We start from the raw sequence: 10,253 nt of genomic DNA on the forward strand, positions 1-10,253 counted from the left end.
ACTCTTGGCATACAGCTTGATGTCATCCATGTAGAGGAGGTGACTGATGGTGGCCCCATTCTTGAGTCGGTATCCGTAGCCAGTCTTGTTGATGATTTGGCTGAGGGGGTTCAGTCCTATGCAGAACAGCAGTGGGGACAGCGCATCGCCTTGGTATATGCCACATTTAATGGACACTTGTGCAAGTGGTTTGCAGTTGGTTTCAAGGGTGGTTTTCCACAGCCCCATCGAGTTTGCAATGAAGGCTCTTAGAGTCCTGTTGATGTTGTACATCTCTAAGCATTCCCCTATATATATATATATATATATATATATATATATAAATAAATAAATAAATAAAACTGATATTACAATTTCACTACGGATATCATTCAACTCTTTCTGACCATCATATTAATTTTTATAGTGTAATTTAGTTAATCATAAATTAACTAATCAACAGCTCTGTTAAACCATATGCACAAACTACCTAAAAAACTCTTCAAAACATTCAAAATGACCTGTGGTTAAAAACAAAAAACAAATCCATGTTTGTGGTTCAAATTGGCACATGACCACAGGTAAGATAACAGTTAAACAACCAGTCACAGACACAAGTGTAGGAATTCATGATAAACTCCTTCTGCAAACATAATATTTGAAAAACTTTCCTGTATCTGTTGCAATTAGGGCATCTTTTCTATGGACAGAAAAATTACGTAAAGTAACTATTGTCTTCTGATTGAGGCAAATGCAGTCACCAAGAAAAGCAATTTGAGCAAAGAAATTGCAACCTTAATATAAATTTACAGAATCTAAGACATAAAAATCTAATGAGGCAAAGTGTACACAAAAGCTCAGAGATATCCAAAAACTGCACACACGAAGCAAATCATTGGCAAATCTTTATGTCTACATTATGGATCAGGAAACAATGAATGTCTGAGTCACTGCTAGCTGTTCTTGTTCAGTTTATATACGGGGTATTTAAACTGATACTGTCCGATCTGCACAACATCTGACAAGTAGCAGAAGTATTAGTAATATTTGTATTTTGGTCGCTAAATAATCACATAGATCATCTAATATACTTGTATTTCTCTTTAAAATCACAATACTTTTAGTCTATGATATTTTTTGTACAAACATTAAGAATCTCACACCAGGTAATTCCTCACTCTATTATAGTAAAAATCCTGTCAGATTTCTGCTTTCTCCACTGGTGTTAAATATATCAAACTACTAAGCCTTAGGTGTGAGGATCTGGGTTTTGGCTAAATAATCAGCTTTAGTAGAAGGAGTGTGTTCATTCCTTGGCGTATTTCACTGACTTGTTTTTCTAATATCAAATAGATTTACACCTAAATCTGACTAATCCCTTGAGCTAAGCACACACAAACACACTCCCAGTACGACCAAAAGGTAATCAGGGTTAGTGGCTTCACTGCACAATCTACATGCCATAAAGTACAACCAAAAATTCTTAAGTCTTTTATAAAAGACAAACAACAGAATGAAGATACAAACCAAATTGTAAATGGAAATAATTTACATTGAATTTCAAAGTTGAGATATGAGAACCTGAAGATGGACCCAGTTAGCATCTCCAAAAAGAAGATTACAGAATACTTGCAAAAACTTGAAAACGACAATGTAATCAATTGTGCCACAAATTATATAAAGAGGAAACCACTCCACATTTTTATGGACTTCTCAAAATACACAAGGAAGGAACGCTACTCTGACCCATCAACAGAAGCAAAAACTCAGTGACATATAATATTACAAAATCTTCTTGCTGGTATTTTAGCTCTTTTTTTGTTAGAAACACATCACATCACATAGAGAACTCCGTGTATTTTGGAAAACAAAGTTCAACATGTAGCCCTTGTATCCTTTAATGTGACTTCACTTTTCACTTAAAAAACTCACTTCAGAAGCAGCGGAAACTGTCAGAAAACAACTTTAACAAGACAATGGCCAAAATAACAGGACTTATTTCACCCTTGACCAGATCTGTACCCTGCTGAACCTCTTTCCACCATTTATTTCAGATACAATGACAGTTTTTACAGACAGAAGCATGGTTGTGCCATGGGATCCCCAGTGTTACCCATCATGGTCAGTCTCTACATGGAGGAAGTGGAATAGAGAGCCCTAAACTTCTTTGAGCAAACAACACCGAGCCACTGGTTCAGATATGTGGTTGGTACCTGGGTCAAAATCCAAGCTAATGAAGTAGAATCATTCACTAGACAAGTCAACTCTGTTGACAACAACATCAAGTTTATCAGAGAAGATGCCAATGACAACAAGCTGCTTTTTTGGACTGTCTAGTTCACATGGAAAGAGAGGACAGCCTCAACATTGAGATCAACGGGAAACCAACCCACACATATCAATACCTACTGTTTGGCTCTCACCACCCACTGGAACACAAACTTTCTGTTGTGGGGGAAAATGCAGTTTACCAAATGTGGAAGAGAACTGTAGAGTTTAAATGTCGGCCAGGATCTTGTGTAAAGAGTTTTAAGCTGTTATTGCCAAGAACCTTCCAGAACAGTACTATGCTAGAAGAGGGTGTTAATAATGATAAGACAGTTCCTGGAAAACAGTGTATTTGTTCTGGGTGGAGTGTGTTCGGTTTGAAGCGAGCTGACCCAGCTGTCTAGGCTGGTTTCCTGTAAGTGACGTAAGAGAAGTAAACTTATGAGCAATCATGAATTGGTCAGCAATATGCAATACACACCAGTGTATTATGTCTGTATAAATACGCCCCAGTCTCAAAGATACTTTGGGATTTTCTGTGGTATTTCTGAAGATGATAAGTTGTGATAATTAAAGATTCCCCGTGTTCTGCAAAAAGAAAGATAGTGGTTGCTCATTCATTTCTGTGAACTGCCTTTAAAACCTACAAATTGGTGGCCCGACGGGGAGAAAAATGAAGGTATCTGACTTCCAGGTTGCGGTGTTTACCTGCTGTTAGGGCCCACAAAATACAAAAAGAAAAGAGGTAAAAGATTTATTTATTTATTTTCCGAGCATATTTGAAAGGAGAGATAAAAGGAGAGATAGTGGTTGCTCATTCATTTCTGTGTAAGAACTGCCTTTCAAACATGCACTGTCAACAGAAGTAAGTAAAGTAAGTAAAAGAAGAAGAATCTCAAAGAACAATGTCATCCCTTATGTTGATGGAGTATCTGAGAAACTCAGATGGATTTCATCCAAACACAACATCCCGATACATTTCATCCAAACAAGATTCTCAGACAGAGGCTGGTTCAACCTAAGGACAAAAATCCCAAATACAAATTGAGCAGCATGGTGTATGCAGTTCAGATGTTCTTACCTCTATATTGGAGAAACTAAACAGCTTCTCCAAAGATGCACAATTCAACACAGGAGAGCCAGCTCTTCAGGACAAGACTCAGCTGTCCACCTACCCCTCAAGGATAAAGGACACTCTTTTGAGGACCAAAATGTTCATATTTTGGACCGAAAAGACAGCCGGAAGCCATCTATGTCAAAAGAGAGAAACCAACTTTAAATAGAGCTGGAGGTCGCAAAGTTCAACTTTCTAAAACCTACAGTGGAACATTAGGTCTGATACCCAGTCATTTTCAGTCTAATCAGCACCTTCATTCATGTGAACAAAGCATCTCATTTGTGAGCCAGGCAAACAAAGACCCAAATGACTTTCCATTGTGAGGTGAGTGAGTGCATTCTACATGTGAATCTTGCTTTCATAGCATCTCACTGTAAGAGCTTGTAACTCCACACCTACTGCTTTTTGGAACTGATAAAGCTCGCTGGATGGGGAGCAAAAGGTCTTAAACAAAAGAATAGAAATCCAGCTGTTTTTTTTTTTTTATTTATTGTACCATGACCTGGATAAATGAGAATCTACACCAGCATAATTTTAAAGCTGGCATTGCTGAGTACAGCCCAGTCACTATTAAACTCACTGAAGTCTGTCTTCTTTTCTCTTAAAATCATATTCATGAAAAAATATTACATGCATATAGGAGGATAGGGGATGGAATGATGAGTAGGAACCACCAACTTGACTTTATATGTACTGTACAGTTCAAACTGCAATAACAATGTGCAATACCCCTCCTACCAGCTCAGTGGCCTAGTGGTAGAGTGTCTGCCCTGAAACTGGGAGGTTGTGGGTTCAATCCCTGGCCAGGTCATACCAAAGACTGTAAAAATGGGACTGCTTGACACTCAGCATTAAGGGTTGGAATTGGGTGGTTTGATCACCAAATGATTCCTGAGCGTGGTACAGCTGCTGCTCACTGCTCCCTCAGGGGATGGGTCAAATGCAGAGAACAAATTTCATACACTCAGGTGTGTGACAGTCAGTGGATCTTTCTTTTTTAGCCTCTATTTTATGTTCTTTATATTTATATAGTGTTCTACCTCTGTTCTGTATTGATGCTGCTGCTGCTGGAACCTTAATTTCCCTGAAGGAACCTTCCCAAGGGAAAGGGTCTTATCTAATATTTACCTAATATAATCTAATATAAGACTGTCCCGTGCATGGGAGCAAATTAATAGGGGTGGCTATTGCCCCCTCTGATGGCACCCATGACTTAGATGTAAACAAAATTGCTAAAATAACAAATGCTTTTGTTTCAGTAGGACAGATTTATAACTTTATATCAATTTATATACATTTTTTGTTGCTTTTGACCAAAAATGTAACAAGGAAACCTAATTCTAAAAAAAAGTGTTTGCTACATCAAATTTTGAAAAGCTACATTATATTTTTTTTTCTCAAGCATTTAGCAGCTTGAGATTTAAGTCAGTCAAACCTCTCTTAGCATATGTGCCATAAAATATGCATTTGCATAAGTGTTGCATATGGTCATTGTAAAAAGTCAATGAGTAAACCTTGAGAAAACATACTCAACTCCCATTTATCAAATAGTGTCAGACTCTTCTTTGCTAACTAGCACACACTGAAGCAGCAGAGCAAACCACTGAGCTTATTATAATGAAATCATCAAGTTGGCTGAAAGCTGCAACTTTTCTGGAGTGAAAAAAGATTATTTATTTCTATATCTGTCTTTGTGTGGTAAAGCTCTTTTAAACTGACTCAGGCTCTGTGTGTTTCCTAGGAAAAAGTAACCTAGAACAATAATGCAAGATCAAAGTGTAAGGTGCATCCAGCAGTGAATAAAATATGACAGAATGGTTTGATCTGATCACAGCTACTGCTCAAAACCACAAAGTCAGGTAAGACTGTTCACTTTTAAAAAGCATTATGGCACCACAAAACACTGACACTAAAAACTGAGACATGATATAATTTATTACTGTTTTTCAAATACATTGCAACAACACAAAAACTGAACTGAATAAGGCTTCAAAAACAGAATATGTGTTTGTTACACTGTGTGTTTTGATGTACTCACCTTTAACGTGTGTTATTTGGCCTTCAAAAGAAACAGTCGAATACGCCTTGATGTCTTGTCAAGAACTGGAAACTGTCTTGTTGGATTAGGAGGATCTAAACATCTGCTGTTTATCCTGAAAGAAGTGGAAAATGAAAAAAAAAAGATTTCTTATTGTAGCTAGTGTAACTAAACTAGAACTTTTCTGAAGAAAATTTGAAGGATGCCAATGCAGCTACTGTTCAAAAGTTTAAACAAACATCTGTGTTCTTTTTTAAACCTTGTGCAATCTTAACATTCTGTTTACTCCCCTTTTCCTACGGGTCAAAAATGACCCGCTCTACCAAAGCCACAAAATAAAGCAGCTTAATTGAATTTTAACATCAAAATGTTGTTTATCAATTCAACTCAATTTAGACAATTACCAGTGAACAGTATTACGCTTTATTTTGTTTTTACCACAAACCAACTGTAAAACAGTTTTCTTTTACACAGTAAAGGTTTATTATTGCTATTATATAAATTTGAAGTAATTACTTCTGAATTAATTATATTGAAAGGGGAAAAAACAGTCAACAATCTGGAACTTTTTTGTCAATTGTTTATTCTTTTATATTTTTTTAGGAAGTGAATAATAAAAATACTTCTCTCATAAGTGAAGTGAAATTTATTTATATATCACTTTTCAGCAGCAAGGCGATCCAAAGTGCATTACACAAAACAACAAAATGTTGCTTAATTTCGTGAACAATTTTCAACATCAACTCTATTTAGGACATGTAGGACAGTATGTGCGGACGTCAGAATGGGCATTGCAGATTTATTTGTCACATGTGCAGCACAACTTTTGTCTTGCAGTCCTTCTTCCAGGGGCATAACTGGCACCTTTTTTCTTTTGAATGACCCAGCTGCAGCCTTAGGTGGATCAGGACAAGATTCAGCTCCCTGAACAGCTTCCACAATGGCAGGCGCTCCCTTCTCTCAATGCTCCAGGTGACAAGAGCCTTTCCCAAATGCTCAAGGAACATCCTCTTGCTTTTCTTTCCTGACATCCAGGTCGGGTTGATCTCCTGCCATATCACAAAGGCATTATGTTCTTGTTCCTTTTTGGAACATAAGAAACAAGAGTGGTGGTGGGAGTGAAGGCAAACTTTGTTGAGAAGACCACTCTGCCTCTTGTTGCGAGGAGTGCAGGGGGGAGTTCAGGCTTATTCTTCCAAACAGTTCCAACCATGCTCATCTTCCTGTTCAGGAGCTGATGGCCGAGTTCATAGGAGGTGAAAAAGTTGTCACATGTGACATTATGCCCCCTCAGTCCAACTGTTAATTAAAGCATAACCTGCATCCTCTTTCTTCTCTGGTGCTCCACACAGCTTCCCTGTGTGTGTGTGGTGGGGTGGTGGTGGGGGTGTGTGATTATGTGTGTGTTAGAGAGATTTTGTATGTGGCCTTTTGGACTTTTTCTGGTGTTTAAATGCTTTTATAATTCACGGGTCAAAATGACCCATAAGACAATCCTTGTACCCTAGTGGTGTACAGCCCACATGGAAACATAAACAAAAACAAAGTATCACTTTTTCTAATGATGTTTTTTTTGGAAAGTCATAAAATTTCAAGTTGGAAAAATATAGTTTTCACTTTTGTTAAGCCCAATAGTAAAAATTAGCACCCACCACTGGCCACCACTGGCCAAATGCGGGTAAATATTTGAAGTGGCGGGTGAATTTGATCAACACACACGCAACTGTGGCGGGTTGGCAATTTGAACAGAAAAGGTGTTATTTGTCCTCTTGACATATAGGGGGCAGCAATGTGCTCGAGTTGCTGCTAAATGCAAGAAGGAGAAAAGTTTAGCAGACACTCTTTACCAGTTGGTGGCGGTATTGATTCCTTCAGTTGTTTACAAACCACCAATAAAAATCAAGAAGATTTTTGATTTTTACCAAAACGTTTATTTACAATTATTTAAACATATATTTTTACATAATCATCAGGTCCATGAAAACTAAATAAAAACAATAAATATTTACATCAGCAGCTTGTTAAAATTTAGTTCTCCCTGATCAGAAACAGTGCACAATACATTATTAAAACCCCACAATTATAAAAAACTATTTAAATCCCCGGTGGCTCTGTGGAAACAAAACTCCAATCTTAGCCTAGCTTTAACGCTACACTTCCACAGAGCCACGACATCAAGTTGAGGTCCAGCCTGCATTTTGTCACGTCGAGTTAAATAAATTGCCATTTTGGCCTCTGCGATTAAATAATTTAAAATGCGGGATTTAAAACTGGTGGCTCGACTGTAATGCACACCGTAGATAAAAACAGAATTGGTAAAAACCACACCAAACAGGCTAAAAAATCTCATTAAAAAATGTAAAAAACCAGTTAGCCGTACACAATCTGTAAAAACATGAAAAACACTCTCAGACAAACTGCAAAATGGACACTCATTTAAAACCCCAGGACCGATGACCGATAAAAACGAGTTTGTGGCGATGGCTCCATGGAGGATCCTCCACTGAAGGTCACCAGTCCTTTTCTTTATGGGAGGCTTGTACAAAGTCCTCCACTTTGGTTCTTGTCCTCTGAATTTGTCGCTCCACACATTGGTGGGCCTTTTTTGGAGAGTTCTCTTGCTTAATGTCTTTACACAAGATTTGTACAGGACTTTCGAACTTGTTTTGCACAAATCCATTTCCGGCTCTGTAAAGTCCAGCAGGGGGCCACTGTCCTCTTCAAAATCAGGTTTCAGGCACACGTCCGGGAACGGGTCATTCTGGTCGGGCAGGCACTTTTCGTGGACGTAGAGCTGCAGGAGCCGCCTCTCCTCAGCCGACAGCTGCTCCTTCACCCGCTCCAGGAAACGCTGTATCAGTCTGGCGGACCGGACCCCAAGCAGCAAGCCAACCTCCCGGATGTTTGAGAAGTCCGGTCCGGCCACCCGCACCAGCCGCTTCAGGGTCACCGTCCCAGACCTGGACAGCGCCTCAGTAAGGCCCGGCACGCTGCCGTCCTGGACATCCAGTCTCGCTCCACACACCAACGGTTCTTCTAAAAGCCAATGCAGAGAATTATGCGTTTCTGCTCTTTGCAATTTAAAAAGAGCGCAGGATTTAAAAACACCCTGATAAAACTGAGGCAACCCATTCAACTTTAGAAAGCTAAAATCAGTTAAAAACAGAGCAGCATCCAGCCCCAGACAATTAACACGCCTGAGGATACAGCTGGCCACATCCCTCCACACAGGAGATCCTGTTAGGTATTTCTGAATAAACTGTCGACGGAAAGTTGCAGTTCTGCTGGCCAGGTGGACAAGGCCCTGGCCCCCCTCCTCTCTTGGTAAAAACAGCACAGACTGTGGCACCCAGTGTAGACCGTTCCAAAAAAAGTTGACCATCTCTGACTGTATTTTTACAAGTAAGCCAGATGGTGGGTCTAAAACACTCAGTTTGTGCCACAGCTGCGATGCCGCCAGGTTGTTTAAAACCAACACTCTGCCCCGGTACGACATCTGGGAGTGCAGCCACTTCCATTTAGACAACTTGTCTTTGATTTTCTGTTCGACGTTTTCCCAGTTCTTGTTTACAATATCCTTACTGCCTAAAAACACACCAAGATATTTAAAACCATCTTTTTCCCAAATAAGACCCTGAGGGAGAACCGGGAGCCCAGCAGACCACTGGCCGACGGCCAGGGCTTCACTCTTTCCCCAGTTCACCCTCGCTGCAGACAGTACAGAGAACTTTTCTGTGATCTTGGTTAAAACACTGCCATCTTGTTGATCTTTTGTAAAAACAACAACATCATCAGCATAGGCAGATAAAACAGTATGGTTACTAAAACCAGGTAAAACCAGACCATGAACACTCGAGCGTATTTTCTGGAGGAGAGGTTCCAGGGAGAGTGCGTAGAGCATCCCAGAGAGCGCGCAGCCCTGCCGAACGCCTCTACACACCCTAAAAGGAGCACACAGGCTACCATTGATCTTTAACACACTCTCAATGTCACTGTACAGAACCTGGATCTTGGCTATGAAACCCTCGCTGAACCCAAACCCCCTCATGGTTTTCCAGAGGAAGCTGTGTTCAACGCGGTCAAAAGCCTTTTCTTGATCTAATGAGATCAAGCCCGTTTCTAAACCCAATGAACCGGAGACTTCCAAAACATCCCGAATCAGGTAGATGTTATCTACCATGGACCTGCTGGGGACGCAATAGGTCTGGTCCCGGTGGATGACCTGCTCCATAGCTTCCCTCAGCCTAGCCGCAAGGACCTTGGAGAGGATCTTATAGTCGGTGCAGAGGACGGACACAGGGCGCCAGTTCTTAATGTCCTGCAGATTGCCTTTTTTGGGCAGCAGGGCAATGACTGCCCTGCGGCAGGACAGGGGGAGCGATCCAGTGTACAGACCTTCGTTGTAGACTTCAAGCATGTCTTTGGCCAGAAAGTCCCAGTAGGCTCTATAGAACTCTACAGTGAGCCCGTCGATGCCTGGGGACCTCTGGCCTTGCATGCTGTGGAGGGCTGTGTGGAGCTCCTGAAGCCCCAGGGGGCGCTCCAGCTCGGAGTTGGTCTCCTCAGAGACCTGGGGTAGTTCCTCGCAGAACTCCCCGAACAGTTCCTCATTCTCCATGTATTCGCTCTCATACAGGGAATGGTAAAACTCCCCAGCCCTCCTCCTGATCTGACCTGGATCACTCAGGGGCTGCCCTGCGTCCGATAGCAGCGAGTGGATCTGCTTCCTCTGCCCTGCGTCCGATAGCAGCGAGTTTGCTTCCTCTCTAGGCTGAAGAAGAAGCTAGAGGGAGCATCCATCTCCGTGATGTTCTGCATCCGGGACCTGACCAATGCGCCTTGGATTTTATT

At 40.8% G+C, this 10,253-nt stretch overlaps 1 protein-coding gene across 1 annotated transcript in view; it reads right to left on the minus strand.

Annotated features, from left to right (window-relative positions):
* Positions 1-10,253, minus strand: part of htr2cl1 (5-hydroxytryptamine (serotonin) receptor 2C, G protein-coupled-like 1) — a 377,534-nt gene that overhangs the window by 198,506 nt on the left and 168,775 nt on the right. Inside the window, exon 2 of the mRNA XM_037976347.1 lies at positions 5,403-5,517. The gene's annotated coding sequence lies outside the window, so the exon portion shown is untranslated. The remainder of the gene's footprint in view (positions 1-5,402; positions 5,518-10,253) is intronic.

Source organism: Kryptolebias marmoratus, linkage group LG7 (genome assembly GCF_001649575.2).
Source record: "Kryptolebias marmoratus isolate JLee-2015 linkage group LG7, ASM164957v2, whole genome shotgun sequence".
Classification (NCBI taxonomy): domain Eukaryota; kingdom Metazoa; phylum Chordata; class Actinopteri; order Cyprinodontiformes; family Rivulidae; genus Kryptolebias; species Kryptolebias marmoratus.